This window comes from Phyllostomus hastatus, unplaced genomic scaffold, assembly GCF_019186645.2.
Source record: "Phyllostomus hastatus isolate PE091 unplaced genomic scaffold, TTU_PhHast_1.1 phas_contig_58, whole genome shotgun sequence".
Classification (NCBI taxonomy): Eukaryota; Metazoa; Chordata; class Mammalia; order Chiroptera; family Phyllostomidae; genus Phyllostomus; species Phyllostomus hastatus.
Window position 1 is genome coordinate 12,122,548 of NW_025333916.1, and position 27,322 is coordinate 12,149,869.

General features: G+C 36.9%; 1 long non-coding RNA gene across 1 annotated transcript; it reads left to right on the forward strand.

The window, feature by feature from the left end:
* Positions 1–150: 150 nt before the first annotated feature.
* LOC123824540 lies at positions 151–27,322 on the forward strand. Its single transcript, XR_006786723.1, has 3 exons — positions 151–195; positions 9,825–9,882; positions 27,235–27,322. It is a non-coding gene; the product is annotated as an uncharacterized LOC123824540 (long non-coding RNA).

Below are 27,322 nucleotides of genomic sequence, written 5' to 3' on the forward strand. Positions count from 1 at the left end.
TATAAAATTCAATATTTGTTAACATGCATTAACATGAGTTAACATGTTAGATTACTGAAATGGCAGTTCAAGCATCAGGTAGAGTGTGTCCTGGAACAATGCTCTTTTTTTTTAAGCTTCTATTAACTTTCTCTATTAATTCCTTTAATAGGGAAAGAAGAGAGACCAGATATCCAGGCAAGGAGATAAATAAAGGTAAGAATACATGATGAACAGTTTTCTGTGGTAGAGAAGGAAGAAGCCAGACTTACTAGAGCAGAGAATTTGTGTTCAGAAAGAAAGATAAAGTACAAAGTACTGTTTTTAAAACCTCATTAGAGACACTTGAATTTGATCTCGAGGCAAATAGGCAGCTGCTGAAACTGTTAAATAAAGAAGACCATCATGAAAACAAAAGTTTAAGGATGAACAATAAGTCCTAGATCTTGAAAAGGACATTGGAGTTCATCCAGTATAAGTCCTATCCAATTCAAAAGGCCTTTGTAGAAAGGCTGTGACTTGGTGAAAATGTGAACATTTTCTGTCAATCAATGTTCATAAGATTAGGCATTAGCTATTAGTGTTAAAAAGTGGTTCCCTTTACTGAGCAGAAATATGCTCCTAGTAACTTCTTCACACTGGTCCTAATTCATGAACATACAAATTGAACATATTTATATTGAAGATAACTAGTAAGTACTCCAAGACATTTTCCAAAGTTCTGAATGTTATGAGAACCCTTGACTTTCTTCACTATCTACTGCTCTTTCAAAATAACTTAATCTAGATCCATGATTTTAAATAGTGTATACATGCAGATGACTCCGAAATTAATATCTTCAACCCCAGACTTGGGTGGTGAACACATAATACATTATACAGATGATGTACTTTATAAATTGTATACATGAAACCTATATAATTCCATTAACCAATGACACCCCAATATATTCAATAAAAATAAAATAAATTTAAAAAATCACCAACCCAGCCTCGTAGCTCAAACTGTTCCTTGCTACCTCCCTTCAAATATCTCATGTCTAAAATAGAAATCTTAAATTTATTACAACAAAAACTCCTCCCCAAGTATCCCCATGTAGCTAATAGTATCATTAGTCCTCTAGTGGTCAAAAACCCAAGTAACATCATTGATTCCTCTTTCTCTCACACCCCATATTTAATTCATCAGTGTATCCTGTCAGTGCTGCCTTCAGAATCTATCCTGTATTTGACTGCATTTCAATATTATTTGCTACCACCCCAGTACAAGCCACCATTGTCTCTTTCCCAGACTTCTATAACAGTATTTTCTAACAGTCTTTCTGCTTCTACTTTTACTCTTGTTCATTCTATATACATAAGCTGGAATGTAGAATGTGAATCAAATCACCTCACATTCCTTTTTAAAATCCTCCTATCACATAAAATATAGTGGGAACTTCTTCCCATGATCTAGAAGGCCCTAGATGACGCGGCTTCTGTCTCTCTCATAAACCTCAGGCCCTCCCACACATCTCCACCCTTTACTATAGTCCTGTCACACTGAATGTCTTGCTGTCTCCTGAATACACCAAGAATCCTACTATCTCAGAGTCTTTTGAGTTATCATCCCCTTAGCATAAAATACTTTTCAACAAAAGTATTTTTGCCTGGCTTCCTTCCTTCATTGAAGTTTGCTCAAATGTCATGTCCTCAAAAAGCCACTCTAACCATGAAAAGCCTCCACTTACAGTTTGGTTTTTTTTCTTAGTGGTTTTCTATGCCAGAAGTTATGGCATTTTTTTATCCTCACCTGAGGAGATGTTTATAGATTTCAGAGAGAGAGGAAGGAGGAGAGAGGAAGAAAGAAACATTCATGCGAGAGAGAGACATTGATTGGTTGCCTCCTGTATATGCCCTGACCGGAAATTGAACCCACAACCTACATATGTGCCTTTACCGGGCATAGAACCCACAATGTTTTGGTGTACAGGACAATACTCCAACCAATGGAGCCACCAGGCCAAGGCAATTAGGGCATATTTTTATTTGTATTCTTATTTCTTGTCTACCTCCATAAGTAGATTGTAAGCTTCATGAGTGCAGGATTTCTACTATATTAACTGCCATATTGTGCTTACCTGAGACAGTATTTGCCACATAGTAAGTGCTCAATACATCTTTATGGAAGGAAAGAAGAATAGAAAAACAAAGGAAGGAGGAAAGAAGGAAAGAAGGGAGGGAGGGAGAGAGGAAGGAAGGAAGGAAGAAAGGAAGGAAGGAAGGAAGGAAGGAAATAGGATTAATGGCAGTTCACATCCCATTGTGGAAAAACATTGAGTTTACAAGTAGTACTATTGAAATATTTTCCCTATAAATATTCATCAAATCGAGTCTACCCAGTGATGGTGAAACTCATAGTATTTAATCAAGTGCATTCTTTTAGTTTGAGTTTAATATTTAAAGCTTTCAGAAAAAAATTTTAAATCCACATTATGCAAAACAATATATTAACTATTTCTTCCACCTTTTTCTGTCTGTGATGGTTAATTTTATGTTTCAATTTAGCTAAACTACATTACCCAGTTATTTAATTAAATACTATCTAGGTGTTTCTATGAAGGTTTTTGAAGATGTGGTTAACAGTTGGCTGTAAGTAAAGATTACCCTTAATAATGTGAGTGGGCTTCATCCAAATGAGTTGAAGGCCTTAAGAGCAAAAACAAATACCCTGGAGAAGAAGAAATTTCATATTTTCAGTTTTGCCAGTCTACATTTCCTTTGCTTATTAATAAATCCTAAAGGGAATGAGGGTTTCTGAATTTGTACTGTTATTTGCTATAAATACTTTTTATGTCTTAGCATATAGAAATTTATGTCTTAAATTTCTGTATTTTTGGAAATGCTTGAACCAACTAGAAGAGTATGTCAAGGATTTTTTATTGAAAGATCAAAGCAAATAAAGTAGGTTGAAAAATACAGTGCCAGATTATTTTTCTAGTCACTTAAAAATTTATGACTTACGCACATAGCCTGACTCGTTTAAAATTGTGCTTTCCTCAGGTAAAATACTCAGTGTTTTATGACTTGGCATTAACCAAACCATGACATGATTTTGGCCTGAAGTTTCTTAAATGCATTTTTTATTGATGATTATTTCCTGGAACTTTTTGACTAAGGCTATAGACAATATGCTGGTTATATAATCTTTATTCTTAGTATAAGTATGTTTAGCTTTTTAAAGCATTCTTCTAAACCAATCATCATAACATCACAGGAATAAATTGCCTAATTAAATAATTATTGGAAGATTACATAATTATACTTATTATTTTCTATATTTTAGAACTATAAAGACTTCATATTATATTGTCCACCTGGTGTGAAGAAAAGTTTTGAGTAAAAATCTGTGATTCATTTTCATCTAAAACAATTTGCTGTCCCTTATAGTAATTATTTTTATTTTTAAATTAATTTGAGATTTTCCTCTTTTGATAAATTGATAAAATAATAATATTTTCTTTCATTTTATATGGACTAGGTAAATATGTTTTTAATTAAGCCTATGTTATATGCTTTTTATAACAAAATGAGTATTTGTAAATGTTTTATATTGTGTTATAGCAAATATTTTATAATTTATATTGTTGGTTAATTTCTGATATATTAGCATTTATTTTTACTTTTGTAATTAAAATAAAATGTTAAGAGAAGATACAATTAGACAATGCTATGACAAGATTTCATGATTCTGGAAGGAAAGGACACAGTGACTTTATGGCAGATCTTATTAGTTGTTTATTCATAAATCTTTTCCCACCTTCTTCCTTGCTAACTGAGTCTTGATTTTGTTCAGGACGACAGTGTGTCCAGTTTTGAGCAATGAAATCTTACTTCTCCAAGCCAATCTTTAACAATCCTCTTCCCTTTGGCAGATGCTTAATCCCCAGCAACCCTTGTGACTAAACATGGCCATGTTACCCAGCTGGGGTCTGGATTTGTGTCATAGTTAAAAAGACCTTCTCTATTATATAGCTATTTTGAGATAGTCTCCCAAGTTATCTTCTGGTGCTTTGGTGGTTTCAGTCTTTATGTTATTTAAATCCTCAATTCATCTGGAATTTATTTTAGTATAAGGAGTGAAGTAGTCATCCACATTTTTCTTTCTAAATATAACTTTCTCCATTCATGCACTCAGTTATTGTCCTTACTTTGCTTTTTCTCCCATTACACATTTATAATCCTTTTTAAAAACCTTTGTCTCGTAGAGTAGACATTAAAAGGAGGAAGTAACATTAGCACTCTCATATTTCAATTATCTTTGACATTCAGGGAAATCTTCTATTATATTTAAAAGTTTGGATAATGGGAGCTCAAAAACAACCTGCTTGAAATACTTCCTCCTTTCTCCACCTCACACAAACATCAATTGTCAAGTGAAAATACCAAGGAGAAAAAGAGAAACTTGAATAAATAAATGTGAAGTGTGATGATTTATTTAAAATTTTGTTGGAAATTTTTTTCATGTAAAAGACATTTCTGGCATGACACTTTTTGAAAGTTAAATAGAGGTCTTTTGTAGTTAAATGTTCTGTTTTTTTTTTATATTTTATTTATTTATTTTTAGAGAGGGAAGGGAGGGAGAAAGAGAGAGAGAGAGAGAAACATCAATGTGTGGTTGCTGGGGGCTGTGGCCTGCAACCCAGGCATGTGCCCTGACTGGGAATCGAACCTGTGATACTTTGGTTCGCAGCCCGCGCTCAATCCACTGAGCTACACCAGCCAGGGCAAATGTTCTGTTTTTAACAAAGTAAGGAATCACTCCTTTCTATAGAGGAAATATGCTTCATGTATCCCCTTTCCTCTGGATAGATCATGATTCTCTTTACATAGAGACAAAAAATACAGTCATTTACAGTTATCTAGGCTAGGGACACAGCTTTACAGGAAGATCCCCTTTAAAATAATATGCATCCCTATTAACAAATTTGAGAAAAAATTATTATAAAACTGACAAAACATGAATATTTGTTGAAGCTGTATGATGCTAGTACTTCTAGGTTTATTATCCTAATCATTATTCTTTTAAGTATGTTTGAAAAATTCCCAATGAAAAGAGTGATATTTTACACACATACTAGTTATTTATCTATTACTTTGTATAAAGATCCTTCAAACAATAGGGGAGGAGGTTCTAGCAAGAGATGAGAAGGGCTGATTTCAGAGAGATTCATTCATATCAACCAGCAACTGGGAATAAAGTGTTATCATTTTTCAAGCATTTGGAAATAATTCTTGACTAACCAAGAGGAAGGAAAAGCCTAAAAGGAAGACAGTACAAAATGGGTCTGAAGACATCTATCAAATGTTCTCTAAACAAACTGTCTTTCCATTCAACTGAAGTTGTATTACAATACTCCATCAGTGTGTCTGACTAGTTTTTATGAGTCAATATCACACCCCAACTTTTAGGACCTTATGTCATAGTTTTGTAGCTTTTTGTTATTTCTTTTGTGAACAAAGGGTCTCTCTCTTCACTATAGTTCTATGCTGTTAAGGCATATTTAGAATCTAAAATGAAAATAGTATGCCATTTTGATTAGTAACCACTGAGATAAAAAAATAAACAAATATATATGTGTATATATTTACAAATGTATGTATATAAAACCTCTGATTTCTATATTATTTCTAAGATTCAAATAATCTCTGATTTGAAATGAACTAAGACTGAAACTGCTTGATGTTCATTAAAAGCACATTTCTACTGAATTCTCACTCAAGTTTTTCCGTTCATGTAGCTTCATTTTTTTATCAGGATTCACTTCTGCAAAATTGTTAATTAATTAAAAGAACAATAGGAAAGGGCTGGTGAATGTGGTGTAGTTTGTTACCAAGCCAGATCTCTCTTGTGGGTGATTCAAACCAAAAGTTAAATCCTTCTCTTCTTCATCTCTGATTTAAAAAAAAAAAAGACAGTGGAGTGGGATATGAGAAAAATCATAAATCAAAATTGTTTTCAAGTACCTCACAAAGTTGTAAAAAGGAACTTGAATAAGACTGAATTGTTTTATATAATAAAGAAGTGGCAACAGTAGAAAATACAGATAGAAAAATTATGAAGGTAGGGAAGGGGGATTTTTGTTGTTTTATACTGGTAGGCAATGACAGAAATGAATTTCAGGAAAAGGAAGATGGGAAAAGATTTTCATGATATTTTGAAGGATGATTGGAATATGTCTAATTTACTTTAGAGTCATACCTGTTTATTTTAGATGTGTTTCCAAGTTGACATGGGTCTGAAGTTGAAATAAAGTAAGCCAGTTTCATTCATTTGAGTTCAATAAAATGAGCTTCACTTAGGCTAGTCTAAGCCTGCATGTTAATGCTTCTCCTTAAGATCACCATTATAAAGATATGTTAATTTCATGATCAATGATTTGAGTACTACTGAATGTTAAGTCAAAAGACATTATATATGGAAAGCCCTCATTGCTTTCCATATATAATGGAAAGAAATTACCTGGTACTGTTTGAGTATGTCAGGGTTTTAGTTTTTGTTTTTTATGTATATACATATGTATGTATATATGTATATATATCGCACAAATACATATATACAAATCTTGAATCATTTGAACATACTTATGTTGTAGTCAATATCTAATAATTCTACTTTCTAAATTTCTTGGAGTCTAACTATATTGTTTGTTGTGTTTGTTGACTTAACTCATGATGGATTATTTCCCCATGTGTTTTGATTTGTTAGAGCATTTTAATCACAGATTTACTTGTGAGAATTCTGCATGATGTGTCATTCTGCAATGGTTTGTACATTCACATGTAGGCTAGATGAAGTAACAGGAATATTTACCCTCCTGCTTAAAACAACTAAAAATCTGGATAAGATATACAAAGTTATACAAGATATATAAGCCACAGTTTTTAAAAATAACAGATATTAAGCAACAAAGACAATGACCCCTGAAAGACAGAAAACAAATGAAGTGAAGTGAGGTCCATGATTAAGGGTTTCCAGGGAAAGGGTATACAGGAGAAGCCTGGAAGTTGTTGTGTTTTGTTTTGTTTTTTTTTTTGAGGTGAGAAAATGGAACTGGAAATGTGGAAAGGCTAAGGAGGCTGGAGTTCACAAATCAGAATATCAAGGACAAAAGATACGGAGATAGGTGGAGGTGGGGAGAGAGAGAGAGAGAGAGATTCAGAGACTTGTGAGGGTACCCTCTGCACTAATTAAAAGGCAGACATTGACAGATTGGATTTTAAAAAAAAGCACCTAGTGATCCAAGAAACTCACTTCAGATAATAAGACACAGTTTAAAGGTAAAAGGATAGAAAAAGATATACCAGGCCAACACTCATCAAAACAAAGTTGGAGTGGCTATATTAATAACATGCAAAATAGATTCCAAAGTGAAGAAAATTGCCAAGGATAAAGAGAATCATTTTACAGACTAATTTGGTGTTTGCTTCTGCAAGTTTCTCCCTGAGTATTATTAACTTTGATATTAATGCACATACAAGGAGAGGAGAATAAGTCTTAGATCAGTAAGAGGCAGAGAGTTGACCCTGAGGCTGGGAATTTCTTGTCTTAAAGGTTTCCATGTACAAAGAGAGTATAAATTCTAATCTCAAATCTGAATGCTTCTCTGAAGCAAATAATTTTTAAAATATTTTATTTACTTATTTTTAGAGAGAGGGGAAGGGAGGAAGGAGAGTGAGAGAAACATCTATTGGTTGCCTCTCACACGTTGCTACCTGAGGACCTGGCCCAAAACTCAGGCACGTGCCCTGATCAGGAATTGAACCTGTGACCTTGCATTTTGCAGGACAATGCCCAACCTGCTATGCTGTACTAGTCAGGGCTTGATGCAAATTCTGAAGAGACTATGTTTTCAGACCCAGAATGCAGTGAAATAACAAGATTTCCTGTCTCCTGATGTCGCTGAGTTAGTTTATCTCTACTCTACCCTTTCACTGGATCTCATTGAATCCATCTTTTTGCAGAGTCTCAGTTTAACACCCTTGCGATGTCCAAGCCTTGCCTTCCCATTTATTTACCCTTACAGGGAATGAGAACATATCCCATGCACTACACTAAGACAACCTCACCATCAGTTCCTACTTTTAGCTCTAGTTCTTAGTTTTCTCTTCATGTTTGACCTCTGAGGATTCCCTTTACTTTATTGCAAGCTCAGCTATACATTTAAAAGTATGCTTGTTATATTTTATACAGCATTTGTGTGTGTGTGTGATGGGAATTTTTTCAGACATAGATTGCCATGTTGCTGGAAATGGAACTCTGTCTTCCTGTAAGTGACATGGGAATAATAGTGGCTATCAGAGGATGAGGGTAAGATTTGAAGATAATATTCATAAAATACTCAGCACAGTGCCTGGGGTATAGTTAGTGTTCACTATAGAGGTTTAATACAGGCTGAGTGACTATGGTGTTAAAGTCCTGGTACTTTGAGATTACAAAATTCCTGCAAGCACGCACTCTGGAGAATACAAAGATAGGTGAGACATAAAGGTCCTGTTAATTTTGTAAACTTTCTGTAGGAATTTATCAAAGCTTTTGTTTTTCAAAAGCTTCCTAATTTTGTATCAGTGACTTTTTTTTTCTTTACATGAAGTACTCTTTCCTTTCTGTGAGGAAAATTGTACATAAAATGATTTGATTATCTGAAAATGACTACTGTTTAAAGGGACTATGTACTGAATAGGTGATTAATTATGAATGAAGGAAAATTTATCAATATCTTTCTTAAAATTAGTAATTAAGATTCTTAAACACACACAAAAAAGTTTTGCCCTAAAGGAACTGGGGACCTGGTGAAAATACGAAATGCATACATATTTGCAGAAAAACAGCTGACTATGTTACCAGAAAATATGTGCTTTAAAAAATAATGGTTATAGTTAATAAATACTATGTAAAGGCCATAAGAGAAAAGCACCTTGGGTTGAATTAGCCAGGAAAGACTTGACAGCGAAATTTTAGGGAGCAAGAAGGTAGCCAGAAAAGAGGGGATAAAACAGGTGTGGGCATATAAGCAGTAAAACAAAAAACTGAGAAGGCTAGTCTAATTAAAGGGGATAATTTGTAAAGGAAGCAGGGAAAAAGAGGAAAAAGCTCACTGAGAAAGGCCCTAAATGTCAAGAACTTATATTTTAAGCATTAAGAGCAAATGAAGATTGAGATTAATTGACAGCAAGAGACTTTATAATTGCCACTCCCAGATATATGACGTACTCTTTTATAAATGTCCTTACTTCTTGCGTTAGAACATATGCTCCCTGAGTGCAGCCACTATGGCTGCCTATTTCACTGCTCTAGTCTTAAGCATTAGACCAATGCCTAACAGAGACACCACTGAATGAATGAATGAGTGAATGAATGAATGAATTTATCTGGCAGCAGCGTGCAGAGCCAACTAGATGTAAGGAGAGTTTAGAGACAAGACAACTAGTTAGGTTTTTGACATAGAGCAGAAAATGGAAAGTAAAGGAAATGCAGAACCACTGTGCTGGGCCTCAAGATCCTTAAAGCACGAGTTGTGACTTACTGTGGCAGTTTGGGAGCCCGGCATGCTGCCTAATGATAGCAAGCACTTGGTAAATGTTTATTTAATGAATGAGGGGAATTATATAACTTAGTGACTCTATTCGTTATGGGGATAATATAGGGAAGAACATGGAATATGGCTGTTATTTTGTGCTAGTATTCAGTTAACTATTTTTTAACAGATGGTAATTTTTCTCCATGTGCTTGTGAATGTTTGTATAATGAAAATGTTTGAATTCTAATTTTACTGTTTGAGCACTTCTTTTTATTTTAAATTCAGGGTATTTGAAGGAAGGACCTTAAAGATCATGCCATTCTTTCTTAGCATGGAAGGTAAGGTAGGTATCAGATGGAAGGAGACATTTCCTGTTTATAGTTAACAAGATATCAAGGTTCTATTATATGTTTTTTGAATATGTGCCCCTCTTTTCAAATGATAACAGATGTGACCATCCTAATGAGTGCATTTCTTGAAATAGAGCAGAAACTTAAATAGCTAGAATGGGCAGGATACCAAGGAAACAGACTAATCAGACAGATGGTGACTGTTTCCTAGGGAAAGTCTGAGTAAACCAGTAACTGCAGCAGTAATCTGAAAATAAACGAACATTTGTGGGCATGGAAAACTTAATGTTATAAAATAATGATTATAATGTCAATAGGTTTACATACGTATTTTATTGGTTACCATTGACTATATGATGAAATTTAGTTATTTTCTATATTATAATGTTTTCTCTCCATATTAAAATTTGTCCAAATAATCTATTTTTCATAATTAAGGTGCAGCAATGGATTTCTATTTTGACAAAACCTTTTAAACATTTCTACTGGCCTTTTAAAGTTATATAATCATCTTAAAGTAAAATGTTTAATTTAATTAAATAGATTTATAAATGGCTGAGCTCTAGTTATATAAAAAATAAAATCTCTGTTAAACTGAAATGCATTTGTTAAAGAAGAAAATTTTGCATAAGAAAAACAGAAGTAAAAAACATATCCTAGCAGGAAACCAGGAACGGAATAAAAACACAAAAAGGTATCTCTGGCACAATGCCCTGAAGGTCAACAGCCATGGCCAAGAGCATGAGGTAATGTCAGAAATAAGAAAACACCCTGTCACTCTGATTCTAACACCATTAACAATGATGTAAAAAATGCAATCTGTATAGTGATTTATGAAGTTGTTATATATTGCATCTCATTTCTACCTTATAACCATCTGGTGAGGAAAAGCAGTTCTTGTTATTCTCATTTCACAAATTAATAAATATATTCAGAGAAACTAGTTTGCCAAAATTCAGTTACTAAGTGGAAGAGCACAAACTGAAACTGAGTCGAACTCTGAATTTAATACACTTTTGGATTGAAGAATGGAAAACCAGGGAAGAAAGTGCCTATCAGTCAAAGAAGTGAATGTATTTCTGTTTAGCATCTTAATATGCAGACAGGCCATAGTTTGCCTGCATTCTTACTATAGCATGCTATATTTAGCTTACAAATATAACACTTGGGGGTTATTAAAAAAACTTTGTACTGAGTTTATTTCCAAAAGTTGTGAAGAGGTTGCATTGTTTTGTAGAAATTTCTTTCCATGATTTTTTTTTGCTTTGTCTCTGTATCAATTGAAAGAAATGCTCACCCAAAGGCATCTACTGCCCCCACTGACTAGTACAGTGAAGTTATTATTTTTCACACATGTGCATTCTAATCCACTCTTCCTGGCTGCCAGGTTACGTCGATGTCACACAAACCATTCTCATTATATTAACAATGACTGGACTTTTTCTGGACAGATGTGGTATGTGAAAGTCTAACCTGTGTTCACTACATACTTTTTCTTTAATTCCTGGACAAACCACTTAACATTATCCAGCAGTCCTTACAGTTAGGTTTGTGCATAAGACTAAATTATCTAGCCAATGGAATCTAAGAGATAATGAACAGTTACTGGTAATTTATATTTAATGCTGACTAAGAAATTCACAGATACTATTGAAAAAAATCCTCTGTTTTAAAATTAACTTTCACAATTTATGAAAATTATTTCCCATCAGTTGGGCTCTCTCTCTTCTTTTTTGTGGGGCATAGGTGTCTGATGACTTCACCACTACTGTGGGGAGAATTGTTACAATGTAGGCATTGACTGGAGCTTCTAGAACAGTTGTCTCAATAGTGAGATAGATGTATGTCCCCAAGAAAAGACATATAGTCAATTCAATAGGTAGTTAGATAGATTAAACTTTACTTATGTTTCTATATATATTGATCTATATATATGGATCTAACTAAAATCAGACCTGTTGTCATATGCTCACACTTCACAAACAGTATGTTAGGTATAATTGAGAAAAGAGTCCCACAGTGTGGAAGATTTTTTCACTGGTACCCACATTTGTATAAAGTCATATTACCACATAGTACAGTTGTTATGTGCTTTGTTGAATAGAGGAGATGATTATATCTCCTTATTATGTGAAATATGATATAATTAGAGGTGTTACCATGAATATAATTATACAATAAAAAGTTCATACTGTATCTTGGAAAAGTATTTATATCGCTTACTTTCCGAGCCTAAAGGGAAGGCTTATGTGTTACATCCTCATCTAACAATGCAATCCTCCCAGGAGTGATAGAAAAGGGCAGTGTGGCAGGGACAGAGCCAATGCAAAATTGCATTAACAAGTTTGCCACCATTAGTATCACAAGTCATAGCTTAGTCTCATGTGATCATCTTCTATGACTGTATAAATAACTTCATCTTCCTCTTCATTGATCCCTTGGAGTGAGAAATGGGCAAGTAAAGTAATCCCTGGTTATATCTTGTTAATCAAAGATTGTGACAGTTAATTTTATCTGTTAGCTGGACTAGGCCATGATGCCCATGTATCTGGTTAAATATTATTTCTGGGTGTGTCTGTGAAGGTGTTTCTGGAAGAGATTAGCATTTGAATTGATGAGCTGAACAAAACAGCTGTTCTGCCTGGTTGGTCATCATCAAATCTTTAGTGCCTAAATTCAACAAAAAGTTTGAGAGAAATTGAATTTGCTCTTTGTTTGACTGTTGAGATGGTACATTGATATTCTACTGCAATCAGTGCTCCTGTTTTTCAGGCCTTCAGACTCAAACTGGAATCTATACCACTGGCTCTCCACCTCTCAAGCTCTCAGGCTACACACACACACACGACACAGACACCGGCCTGCAGTGTCCGAGGTGTCATGGATGAGACATGAAATCTATTCACACAGACTACCAAATCCTGTGGAGGAATAGGAATGGAATGGCCACTCCCTCAAGGGGGGAGCACTGCGCCTTCCCACCCGAGCAAGCTTTTATTAAGAATACAGATACAGTTTGTTGATTACAGTCTGGCAGGGAAGATCAAACAAGTAGGTAACTTTCAAAGAGCTAAAAGGGCTCATGCTGAGTTGGGGTCTTATCACCTAAAAACTATAGGACCTAAAGGGCTAGTTTCATTTCCTGCCCATGCCTTCATATTCTAATTAAAAGTATCCTCCAGCAAAGTAAGTTTCACAGGTTCTTGCATATTCTCTGATTCAGGCTAATTACCCCGGGAGGTCCAGTGTCTCTGGTCTGGATTGCACTGCCCCTTATCAATTGCCACAGGCCTGAGTTGGGCAGAAGAGACAGAGGCAGCTGGAAGATTTAGATTTCTCACAGGCAGAATAAAGACTCAGTCTTGTCAAAGCCAAAGGGGCGGGGATCGATCACCCCCTCATTTCCACAGCCCCGAGTCTTTCCCTGAGGGCCTTCCCACGTGATCATGCCTGTCTTAGATCCATGCTCCTCTGAGGAATGTTACCCGTCTTTGGCTACCGACCAAGCAATGGGGGCCAGACATGGAGCAGGCAGCACTCATGCCACAGAGACAGGCGTTCTCCTGGTTCAGAGATCTCTCACTCAGCCTTAGCCACGGAGGCTTGCAGCTCCTGAAACCAGGCAGGGTGGACCCCAACATATATGTATATACATATATATGTATATACGTGTGTGTGTATCCCCGTCCCCTATTGATTCTGTTTCTCTAGGAAATTCTAACTAATACAAAAGTTTACCCCATGAGTTCTTCTGCATTTGTGGCTTGTGCATGTGTAACTGCCCAGAGGTCCTGTAACATCTTAAGCCTCAGCATCAAAAGAGAGTCCCAGGTTTGGAGGAGAAGCCCTGTTAGGTTGTACCCACATGAATTTTGTTGAAATCCACAGAGGGTGTTGCTGTAATGGCTGCCAGAATAAGTGCATCAAGGCCCCAGAGACTGCTGAGGCCAAGATGAATAAATCATTTTCTGTTACAAAAGGTGTATTTTACCTAGCACTTTTTTAGAAATAAATATTATAGTTAATCTGTCCCTTAAAGATAAATTATCATTAGTGAAAATGGACATGTTTTTGAGAGAAATTCATGATGGGGACTTCATAGAGAAAATGTTTTGAATATAAACCTTTATAAAATATTCATCTTCATGTGATATTATAGCTAAAAATGATTAAGTATAGCACCTATAAATACTCGTTTAGCTGAACACTTAAAGAGACTTTTCAAAGTTATTCTAAATTATCCAAATGAAGTATTTCAGTGAGTTTGAAGTTATTTGTTACAAACATAAAAGTGTTACACCTTTTGATTGGTTTAAGAAAGCCTATTGACATTAGGATAAATTGAAATTTACTATATAAAAGTTACTAAAAACCTGTGCATGTTTGGTAGATGAGATTGAAAAATGAGTATCAAAAAAGGTAAACACAGTCAACTAAATACTTCTTTCATTTGATTATAAATATTTTGTAAAGTTCCTTTTTTGGCTTCAAGTCATTAAAATCATGGGCTGATATAAATGAAACTCAGTACCAGACCTTCACATCACTCAGTTACGTGGCACCTATATGGCATGTAGTTAATTTAGGATAATTAAAGCTCAAACTGGACACTCCTTATAATAGTCCAGTAAGGCAGGTTTAAGAGAACCTATATGATCAGTTGCTATTCTTGTTGTGTTTATGCAAATGAGGCCAAATTGAAACCGGACGTAATGCAGTAAATAAATTGGTCTCAATTTGGCTCTTTGAAAAAGATGAGGGTAATTTTAGAGGGAAAATTGTGTTTCAATAGACTAATACAGAATCATGAATATTAGACTCTAGTTCACCTTGTTGTCTTCAGAGTTTTATACTTGACCCATAAACTGAAATGGATCCTGAATTTTTCTGTTTTCTTAAATATTTGGCTGCAATTCTCCAAATTAATGTTTCATTTTCTCCCTATCCTTTGACTTGAAATTACTGAGAACTAGAACTATGTTCTTTCATCAAACCATTCATCATAATTCTTGTTATTTTGACTTTTGCCCCAATAATACTGAGATTTGTAACACAGTTTGTCTCTACCAGGTTATAAGCCCTACTTCTACTCAAGGAATACTGCCCCTAGATACTATTGCAACCTCCTTCCTTGACCAGGCCTCATCGTCCCTCAGAAAGACAGCAAGCATCTCCTGGCTCTGAAGAAAAACGCTATCCCTCTTCTGCTTCCTGAAGAGACTATGTGCCCCTTTTCCCTTAAACAATTTAGAGTCAAGATCCTTGAGGGAGGAATGTGGTAGGTAGTTAGACAGACATGAGCAGAGCAAGAATAGTGGGCCAGGTACAGAAAGTCACCAGGGCAGAAAACCCAGGGTGCCTACCAACAGGCAAAAGTGGGAAAACAAGGACTTTGCCCCCAGGATAACCTTTCCTCCCCTAGCATATTGCCGGCCATATGGTTTAGACCCCCTGACCTTTCATATCGCTGGTCATGCAGTTTGAATGCTCCCTTGACTTTTCCTCCTCTGACATGTCTCTAGTAATGCAGTAAACCCCTTGAAAAAGAAACAGGGGCCAAAGAGTGGCCTCATATGACTCCCACGTGGGCCCTTGCACAACCACTCCCTTAAACATTAACCCCTAGGGATAACATCTAGGCCTCACTTGTATTGTAGCTCTAGGTTCAGAAAAGTAGCAAAACCAGACAAGTGATGCCATGGCTGACATCAGGACCAGCTGCACTAACTAATGATTCCTGACTTGGCACTGACCAATCAGTGGAGACCAAGGACATACTTGGAAAGCTATTGAATGTTCTCTTGGAATCGTCCCCTGAGACCTTCAGATAAATACACTCAAGACTGAGGACCCAGTGCAGCTCTCTCTCCTGGGAGCATGTCTGCACCTTTCTCCTTCCTCTTCTTTCTCTTCTTCCCCACAGGTGCTACCGTTACCTTCCTTTCTTTTTCCTCCTAAGCTCCAAGGGCCTTTCTTGTGCCTCTGTCACTTGCTTGCTGAGTCCATTTCTTCTACTGCTTACTTCTACCTCTGGGACCTTACAAAGAAATGTTCTCATACTATTTGAAAAAAAAATCACTCAGTTACAAGTTTAAATCAGGAGTAAAAAAATATTTTCCATTATAAAGTAATTAATAATAATTTTATAATGAGAGCCAAAAAGGCTTTTTAATATTAATAAAATAAAAATAGGTTTGAATGTAGCTTATTTCATATACATTTTCATCTTTATTATATTGTTTCTACTATTCCAGGTGTCTCCAATTTTTCCCCCTTTGCCTACTACTACATAGTCACCCCTCCCTCAGGCAATCTCCACACCATCCTTGTCTGTGTGAGTGGGTCATGCATATATATTCTTTTACTAATCATGTCACCGTATTTCATACAGTCACCTCTAACCCCTCCCCTCTGACAACTGTCAATCTGTTTCATGTACCTATGCATCTGTTTCTATTTTGTTCATTAATTTACTTTGTTCATTAAATTCCACTAAATTTTCATCTTTTAATATCTTTTATAATAAATATCTTCAGAAAGTAGCATATATGTGATTTACCAATAAATACATGTTGCAGTATATGCTCAAAATTCTTTTCTGATTTAATTTATTTTTATTTTTTAAAAATTAAAAATATTAATTACAGTTTATATTCAACATTAGTTTGTATTAGTTTCAGAGGTACAGCATAGTAGTTAAACAATTCAAAATTCTTGACTGGAGTGTGTAATTAAAATATAAAAGCATTTATTTTAGAAATTAAATAATAGTGTATATATTTTCCTTTATGGAGTCATCCTCCTTTGTCTTTAGGACAATATCTTTTTAAAATTATATTATATTGATTATGTTGTTACAGTTGTCCCAATTTCACCCCCTTGCTGTCCCCACCTAACACCCCCCCCCCACTCCCCTCAGGCAATCCCCAGCCCTTTGTTCATGTCCATAGGTCATGCATATAAGTTCTTCGTCTGCTCCATTTCCTATACTGTACTTTACATCCCCATGGCTATTCTGTGACTACCAATTTGTAGTTCTTAATCTCTTCAACTCTTCACCCATTCCCCCAAAGCTCCCTCTCATCTGGCAACCATCAAAACACTCTCCATATCCACGATTCTGTCTCTGTTCTTCTTGTTTTCTTAGTTTGTTTTTTAGATTCAATTATTGATATGTATGTGTTTCTTGTCATTTTTTATTCTACTTCTGGTCTTCTTTACTTTAAATAAGTCCCTTTAACATTGATACAATAATGGTTTGGTGATGTATGAACACTTTTAGATTTTTCTTGTCTGGAAAGCTCTTTATCTGCCCTTAAATTCTAAATGGTAGTTTTGCTGGGTAGAACAATCTTGGCTGTAGGTCTCTGCTTTTCACGACTTTGAATATTTTTTGCTAATCCCTTCTAGCCTGCTAAGTTTCTTTTAAGAAATCAGCTGACAGTCTTATGGGAACTTTCCTGCATGTAACTAACTGCTTTTTCTCTTGCTACTTTTTAGATTCTCTCTTTATCTATAATATTTGGCATTTTAATTATGATGTGTGTTGGTGTGGGTCTCTTTGCATTCATTTTGTTGGTACTCCCTGTGCTTCTTGGTCTTGCTGTTTATTTCTTTCACCAAGTTAGGGAAGTTTTCTTTCATTATTTTGTCAAATAGATTTCTGATTTCTTGCTCTTTCTCTTCTTCCTCTGGCATTCTTATGATGCAAATGTTGGTGTGCTTGAAGTTGTCCCAGAGACTCCTTACACTATCCTCATTTTTTTTAATTCTTTTTTCTTCTTGTTATTCTCACTGGTTGTTTTTTGCTTCCATATGTTCCAAATAATTGCTGTGATGCTAAATTTCATCCCTTCTACTGTTGATTCCCTGTAAATTGTTCTTTATTTTTATTAGTATATGCTTCATTTATGCTTGGGTCTTTTTTATGCTGTTGAGGTACTCACCAAGTTCCTTGAGCATCCTTACAACCAGTGTTTTGAATTTTGCATCTGATAAATTGCTCATCTCCATTTTGTTTATTTCTTTTTCTGGAGTTTTGACCTGTTCTTTCATTTGGGTCATGTTTTTTTTTTTTTTTTTACAGTCTCCCCTATGACCCAAGATGGGTACTCGAGGTATACTCTCCATGTGGACTGAATACACCCTTCTTTCTCTTTTAGTTGAGCCTTGATTGCTGTTGATAGGTACATGGGAGGATTTAGCCAGGCCAGTCAGCCACAAGGACTGACAGTGACCACTGACCACCAACCTTTGCCCTCATGGAGGGTTAACTGTGCAGGAGCAGGGTGGTGGTGTTCTGACATGGTCTGTAGTTGTCCACTGGGTGCACAGGCTCTGGGTTTTTCCAGGTGGTGCAGGCCAGGGGTCACCTGTGTTCTGCTCTGGGTCACCCTGAATGAGCTATAAAGCAATGTGAAATAGCTGTTACTTGTGCTGGGCTTGGAGATTCCCAGGTGAAGCCAAGCTGTGAATCTAGGCTGGCTGCTGCTAGTGTCATGCCTGGTTCCACTTAGCCAGTGGTATGGGGGCTGCTGCTTTATGAGACTGGATGGTGCTTGTTTGAGAGGATTTGAAATAGGGAAAGCCTGAGCCAAGACCAGCCATTCATATGGAAAAGTCTCTGTCAACAGCTTTAGTGGGCCTGTAAGTTGGGTGGGACAGGGTCTCAGGAGATTTCCAGGGTGGGTCAAACAGTATTAGCCAGGTTTACAAAGTGTCAGATATCTCATCTACCTGCTGGTTCTGTGGCTTTTAGGGGGATGGCTCAGAAAAGGAACCATGGCTTTTGCCCACCTTTCTGTCTTGGAGAAAGCTGTCCCCCGGCTCTTATCCAGCTCTTGCCCAGCTCTTGCCAGGTACTTCAGTTCCTCCCTGTATGCCATGGGTGCCTTTCAAGCTACTACCCCTGTGCTGGAGCTCAGATGGAGTGAGTCCAAGTAAGTCTGTGTGCAGGTCCTTTAAAAGGCACATCTTGGGAATCCAATTGTTTCTTTCACCAACTCAAACCCCACTGGTTTTTATAGCCAGAAATTATGGGGGCTTATCTTCCTGGCACTGGAACCCTGGTCTGGGGGCCTTGTGTGCAGCTGGGATGCCTCATTCCTAAGATATTTCTCCCAAGATTTTATCCACCACCCATGGGTGTGGGACCATCCTGTTCTGTGTCTCCACATCTCTGCATCTCCTACCAGTCTGAATGGATGTAGTTTCTTCAGTTCCATAGTTGTCAGACTTCCATTCAACTCAATTCTGACAGTTCTGAGTGATGGCTGTTCTGCAGTTTAGTTGTAATTTTGATGTAGTTGTAGGAAGAGATGAGCCATGTTTACCTACCAATGCCTTAATCTTCACCAGAAGTCTCCAACCTGCTGCTGGCTGCTTGACCAGCCATGAGGTTCCCTGGCCTTTAGGGAAACTGAGATCAGATATTGAATTTAAAATTGTACTTTTCTATGCTGTGAAACCCTTGTGATATCTTCAAATCATCCCACAGTCGAACACATATATGCACACCAGTCCTATGTCAGTGATTCCTTTGGTGTTACCAACAAAATTTGGATGCTACCAATAATCTGGCACAGAGGATGTGCTCAGTAAATGCTGGATGCAAGAATGAATAGATGGATGGACAGCCAGATGGATGTGTATACTCAGGCAAGCACACGTAATCTGGCTACCAGGTGGGAGGGCCTCCTGGCAGCTTTGTAGGGTCCCAGGCTGTGGCAGTGAGGAGCAGGACAATTGACACGGATACCAGCCCACAGTGTCCACAGCATTGTGGATGAGATGAAATAAATTCACATGGACTACCAAGTCCTGTGGAGGAAGAGGGATGGCACAACTTCTCTCTCAAGGGGAGAGCAAGCCTCGGAGCACCTCGCCACCCTCTCAAGAGGAGAGCTCCCAAATCCTTGCCTTGAGAAGCTTTTATTGGATTCAATTTGCATAGGAATACAGGGTGTATACATAAAGCTCATTAATCATTATCAGGCAGTAAGGATCAAACAATAGATAACATACAAAGAACTACGAGGTCCTATTTTGAGTCAGGGTTAAACAGCTAAGTGGCCATAAAACTTTGGAGAACAAACTCACTTCCTGCTTGGACTCTTATCATTTAATTGAGAGCATTCTAAACAAAGCAGGTTTCACAGGATTTTACATATTCTTTCTTAGGCCTGATCGCCCTAGGGAATCCACTCTTTCCAGCACAGAGCTGTATCCACCACCAGCATTGTTTCAGGCTTAAGTCAGGTAGGGGAAGTAAGGCAGCCAAAAGATTAGAAGACTTCCTACAGACAGAATGAGGACTCAGGCTATGTCAAAGCCAAGGGGCAAGGGTCCATCATCCCTTTTCTGTAGCCCCCAAGTCCTCCCCTGGGGCCCCCCATGATTGTGCCTGTCTTAGATCATCCCTCCCTTGAGGAATCTTACCTGGCATTGGCTAACTGATCAAGCACTGGGGGCCAGGCAGAAGTAAAAGAGGCAGAGGTGGTGCCCCTTCCAGGGAGATAAACTTTGTCTCCTTAGTGGCTTATGGTCCGAAGGTCACTCACTCAACCTTAGCACTGGGAGGGTTACAGTTCCTAAAACTAAGCAGGGCAGTTCACAACAGACAATATCTTTATAAACTAGCTGAACAGGTATTCTGTGGGTTCCTATCTAGTTTTACTACCTATGAGCTTTTCTTTGTGGTATTTCATAGCTACCTTCCTCATTCATTTCTCCTCATTCACCTAAGACTTGAACTACTGATTCACTGCCTTCCTGTACATATTAATTTCTGTCATTTTTCTTAGTTGTGGCAAGTACTATGTGAATGAAATGCCCTAAACTTTAGCCTCTCTGTTTCTTGACCTTCCCTCCTTCCTCTCTTCCTCAACTCTATCTTTGCCACCTACTCACAGGAGCACTGGAATTTGCCATCACCAGTAAAGAAAATACCTTCTAAGCCTTCATTCAAAGTATCCTACTTTATGACATCATGTCCTATTCTATTTTACTCATTGTAGTCTTTTAGTGCTGCAGCTCTTTAACCACACTGTAACTTCCAATCTACAGACCCCTGTCCTTATCTGTACATCAATAGCTGAACATTGGTGGAAAAAGCTAGGCTGCCTGATAATCCTTAGAATTCATCACCAAAACATCAAATACCCAGTCAATACTGCCTAGTACACTTGTATGTTTTCATAGTGAATTTTCTTTTCACTTTCTCAGGTGATTGTTGCAAACCTTCTGTCTACTCTTAAACCCCTTCCTTGAGCTTAACTAAGAAAATACAGGGCATCAAAGGTAAACTTCCTTATCTTCCCACCCTAAATTTAACCAAACAGAACCTGTGCCTCATTGGTTACAGTGAAGGAAATATCCCTTCCCCTATCAAATACAAATCCTTCTACTTTTCTCTGGATTTAATTCCCTCTTTCTTCTGGACTGTGATCTACTCCTCTACTTCCCACACTTTCTTCTGGATCATACCAATTAACATACTTAACCTGTACCATGTTAAAAAAAAATAAACATTGCCCAGTTCCTCTACATCTTTCTGTTAAACATGTTAAATGTGATATTGCTTATTATCACCTTTTTATTTCTTCTAATTAAGTCTTCACCACTTTCTAATCGACCTTCTATTTCACCTATGTACTGAAACCCCTTTTGTTTAGGCCTCCCACAGTCCTTACATTGCTAAACCTAACTCCTCTTTGCTCTGATTTGTTGCCTTGACAGCTGTTGACACAGCCACACACACCCTCCTGGAAACCTTTTCTTCCCTTGGCTCTGTGACATACTCTTCTGGTTTTCCTCTTACCTCACTGTTGCTCCTTCTCTTTGCCAAATCTCAGAGCTAGCCCTTCAATTTTTTTCAGAACTTTCTCCTTAAGTGATCTCTTATAAAAGTAATTCAGTCTTATAAACTGAAGTACCTGGTATATGCTAATGACTTTTGAAATTAAGTTTCTAGACTAATGTTCCAAACTGAGCTTTTGATTTTCTTTACAAGTCTAGTTTTTTTGCTGCTCTTCTTCATCTCTACATTTAGCACCATCATTCATCCATTTTCATAAATAAAACTTAAGTATTAGCTTTAATTTCTCTCTGCAACTCCTCATATACAATCCATTATCCAGTTCTTTTGTTTCTAATATTGCCATTTCCCTCTGTATATATACCACCATCCTAAATTAAGCCAGTATAATCCCTATTCTGTGCTATTTGAAATAACTCCCCAACTGGTCTCTTTGTTCTGTATCTTGTTCTCATTCAAAAAATTTTTTCACATAGCAATTAGAGTTATTTAAAAACATGAGCCAAGTCTGTCACTTGTTTCTTAGACTCATACAATAGCTTCTCACTATCTTACAAATAAATCTGTATTTTTTAGGCTAGCATATAAGACTCTATATGACTCAGCTTCTATCTACCCCTACAAAGTCATCTCCATTATGATCTTGATTACAATATTCCAATCCCATTGGCCTTTCTTCTGTATTTCAAATTCCCCAAGTGCTTTCGGATGCCATGGCATTTGTAATCCCTGTTCTCTTTGCGTACAAAATTCTTACCTCAGCATTATTGAACAGCGAGCTCATTTTCATTCTTTAGGTCTCAGCTTAAATGTCATCTCTCCCAAATTTCTTCTTTGACTGTTCAAGACATACCTATACCATATGTAATTATTTTTTTTTAATAAAGATTTTTTTAAGATTTTATTTATTTATTTTTAGAGAGGGAAAGGAGGGAGAAAGAGAGAGAGAAACATCAATGTGCAGTTGCTGGGGGCTGTGGCCTGTAACCCAGGCATGTGCCCTGACTGGGAATCGAACCTGCGATGCTTTGGTTCGCAGCCTGCGCTCAATCCACTGAGCTACACCAGCCAGGGCCATATGCAATTATTATTTATTGTATATCTCTTAATAGCACTTTTATGATCCCTATGTATTTGTTTATTTGTCTATTATTTCTTAATTATGATTCATTGTAGAATGTAAGTTCTATGTAGGTAGGAGTTGTATATTTTTTACTATGTATTCTTGAGGTCTAATAGAGTGTTTAGCACAAGGTAAATTCTCAATAATTATGTATAAAGAAATAAAGCCTTCTTAATTTTTGGCTTCCTTTTGCTAGATTATCTTGGTTTTCTTCTTATCACTATTCACATTTCCTCATTTACCTTCTTACGACAATCTGCATTATTTGCTCAAGCTGCCATCACTAAATATCACATACTTAAACAACAGAAATTTATTTTCATACAGTTCTGGTGGCTAGAAGGCCAAGATAAAATTTCAGTTGATTTGGTTCTGGTGAGAGCTCTACTCCTTGCTTGCAGGTGGCTTCCTTCTCACTATATCCTCACATGGATCTTAACAGGTTCATTCTCTGGAAAGGGGAGGGAGAGGGAGAAAGAGCTCTCTGGTGTCTCTTATATGGACACCAATCCTATTGGATCAGGGCCCACTTTTATGACATCATTTAACTGTAATTACTTCCTCTGTGGCCCCATCTGCAAACATAGCCACACTAGGGTTAGGGCTTCAGCACATAAATTTAGGGTGGACACAAATATTCAGCTTTTACCACCATCTGTTTTCTCAACAATCTCATTTATACTGGCACAAGGTGTGCTTTTTTGGGGTACTCTGCACTGAACTCTTACACTGCTTATTTTTACTAGGTCTTATCTGATGCTATTCATTGTTCTCTATTGTTATTTTCATGCTGACATATACCTTGACTCTCCAATAATTTGCATTTTAGTATATACTCACTTCCCCTTCTCCATACAGGGCCTTATAAACAGTTGTTTCATGTATATTTACTGGTTGATTGATTAAATTTAAAGCTACGTTTCCATTCATGAACTTTCAGCCAACATCAAATTCTTTACCTCCAGTTGCTGATTATATTTATACTTGAATTACCCACTTTTGTCTCAAATCTTTTGTGTCCCAGACTTATCATTTGCTCAACCACTAGCACACTTCCTCTCTTGTTTTTCCTCGTTGTCACTGGTGTTATATCCTCCTGACCATTCAGGCCTAAAACTGGCATAATCTAACTCATTCATTATTTGTTCATCTACTTTATCCAATTAGCCACCAAACTGGTTGTTACTGCCTTTAAGATCTTGCATAAAACATTTCTCCCTCTAAATTCTCTCTGCTACTTAAAAGATAACCTTTTTTAAAAATCTTAGAATAGCTTTAGAGTTACAGAAAAGTTGCAAAGAGAGTACAGAGAATTCTGCTATACTCTACATCTAATTTCTCCTATTGTTAACATTTCACATTAGTATGGTATATTTGGCACAACTAATGAAAAGATATTAAAACATTATTATTAACTGATGTCCACACTCTATTCAGATTTCCTTAGGTTTTACCTGATGTGTTTTCTGTTTCAGAATTTTATCCAGGATACCACATCGTATCTACCTATGTTTCCTCAGGTTCCTTTTGACTGTGATGGTTTCTCAGACTTCCTTTGTTGTTGATGACCATGATAGTTTTGAATACTACTGGTCAGGTATTATGTAGAATTCTCCTCCCCTGAGACTTTCCTGAAGTTTTCCTCGTGATTAGACTATCATGATGAATTTTGAGAAAGAAGATGACAGAATAAGTTGCCATTCTCATCACATCATATCGAGAGTGTATGCTGTCACTGTTAATGTTAACCTTGATCACCAGGCTGAAACTGTGTTTGTCACATTTCTACACTGTAAAGTTGTTCTCTTTTCCCCCTTTCCATACTATATTCTTTGGAAGAAAGTCACTACATGCATCCCACACTTAAGGAGTGGGTAGTCATATTCCTCTTTCTTGAAGGCAGAGCATCTACAGAATTATTTGAAATTCTGCATAAAAACTTGTATATTTGCAGTTTAATTATTTATTGAGTTGAGCTACTTATATTAGCATGGACTCATGGATATTTATTTTATACTTAGGATTGTAATACAACACCATGCTGTTTATTTTGTTCGATTGTTCCAGCTTTATTATCCATTAGATCTTTCACTTAGCTCCTGTGTTTCTTTGACATACCTCCTAGGGGTATGTGGTGTGTGTATGTGTATGTGTGTGTGTGTGTTTTAAACACTTTCTTACGTTCTGGCTATAAAAACTTACCATAAGCTTAGTGGCTTTAAACAACACAAATTTATTATCTTATAATTCTGAAGGTCAGAATTTCAAGATGCATCTCATTGGGCTATAACTGAGGTATAGGCAGAACTGCATTTGTTTTGGAGGCTCTAGGGGAGAACTATTTTTTCCTTTCGTATCTCCTAAAATCTTCTGGCATCCTTGACACAGCCCCATTTCTCCAATTAGAAAACCAGCAATGTCAGCTTGGTTTCTTCTCATGCTGCTATCTCTCTATTTCTCCACTTCTGCCTCCCTCTTCCATATTTCAGAACCCTTGTGATGACACTGGGCCTACCTGGAAAATCCATGATAATCTCCCTATATTAGAGTCAGCTGATTAGCAAAGTTAAACTCAAATGCTACATTAATTCCTCTTTGCCATTTAAAATAATGTTGGGAACCGCCCTGACTGGTATTAGAAGCTGAGACCCCCGCCTAGGCTAAGGCTAAGGGAACGCCCTTGGAACCGTGAGCCGGCAAGGAGACAAAGCTTATCTCCCTGGCAGTAATGCTGTTTCTGCTGCCGAACCCCAAAAAGCTTGGTCGGTTAGCCAAAGACGGGTAAGATTCCCCACGGGGGAACAACCCAAGCCAGGCACGATCACTTTTGGGAGGCCCCCCAAAAGAAGGACTTGGGGGGGCTGCAGCAAAGGGGGGTGATGGACCCTCACTCCTCGGCTTTGACAAAGTCTGAGTTCTCAGCGTCCAGAAGAAAATCTCCTTATCTCTCGGTGGCCTTAGTTCCCGCGCTCGGTACTGGGAAGTGCGGATTTCCCGGGGTGATCAGGCCTAAGAAAGAACATGTAAATTACTGTGAAACCTTCTTTGTTTAAGAACGCTCTCAGTTGAATGAGGAGGGTCTTAGGAGGAAGCTAGTTTGTTCCTCAGCCTTACAGCTCTTTGACCCCCAACTCAATAGACCGGCAGAGTTCTTTGTTTTATATATTCCTTACTTCCCCTAATGAGTATTGTACGTTACCTGAGTTATTATGTAGCATGAGCCCAATAAAAGCAGGTATGGACTGTAAATCGGCGCGCTCCCCACTAGGGGGTGGCCATTTCGTCCCCTACTTCCCCACAGAAACTAGTTTGTCTCTGTGCATGTTGTTATTTCTCGCGTGTTTATTGTCGAGCCATCCACAGCGTTCCGTGGTCACTGCTGGCCGGTGACCCACGCGCAACAAATAATATATTCACAGGTTCTGGGAATTAGGATATGGACATTTGAGGAATAGGATTATTTTTCCTCTCATACTGCTGTAGCAAAAAAAACCTAACCATTTCTCCAAGGATTGCTAGTTCCTTTTATTGGAAAATAATATTAGAAACCAAGATGTGGGTTCTGGGTCCGCCCATTTCTGCTAGGTTCTGTTGCTTTCATACCTTCTCAAATGATGAGCAAGGAAATGTAAGTATGTATGCTAGGCCATTAATATGCAGATACACATAAATATTTCTATACATCTGTATAGGAAGCATGCACTAAAAGCATAAGCTACTATGAAGCTTCTGGACTGAGTGGTCACCTTAGTGCCTTTCCTTATTTACTGTACATAACTGTAGCAGATCAGTTTTCCTTAAAGACCATTTTTATCAGGTACCCATGCTTAGAAACACCCAACAGTATTCCATTTAACAACAGTTTGTCCAAGTTGAGACACAAAAATTTGGCTTACAAAGTTTTCTATAATCAACATCTACACTAACTAACTAACTAAAGTTGTTTCACAGAATTTCCTACTATAGCCATCATTTTCTCACAGCTTCACTGGCCACATGTTAATCAAGTTACTCTCATGACCCCTCAAAATGCACTACAGTTTTTAACATTATATCTTTGCTTTTTAAAAATGCACATCTCCTAGACTTTTATGTTTAATCCCACTTATCATTGAAAATCTATTTAATACTTCCTGTCAATTCCAACCAACATTAATCTTTGTCTACTTTGCATCCTATAGCATTTAAATAGGTGACCCATAATGTTTTATTCTTTTAAAACATGTTTAATAATCCTATAAGAAGTGTTTAGTATTTATCAATGAACAAACTAATCAACTTATTTCTTAACTTCTCCAAGTTTGTAGATCTTTAAAACAAAAGTCTAATTATTCTTTTCCTTTTTTGCCTGTAAGGTTAAGGTAGAAAATTAACCTTTCTTTTAAAATATCTTTAATTTTTTAAAAGGGACTCATGGCTAATGTTAGAACTCAAAACGAGTGTCAAGTTTTAAAACGTTAAAGTACAAAGAAATTACCTGGGAAATGAATAAAAA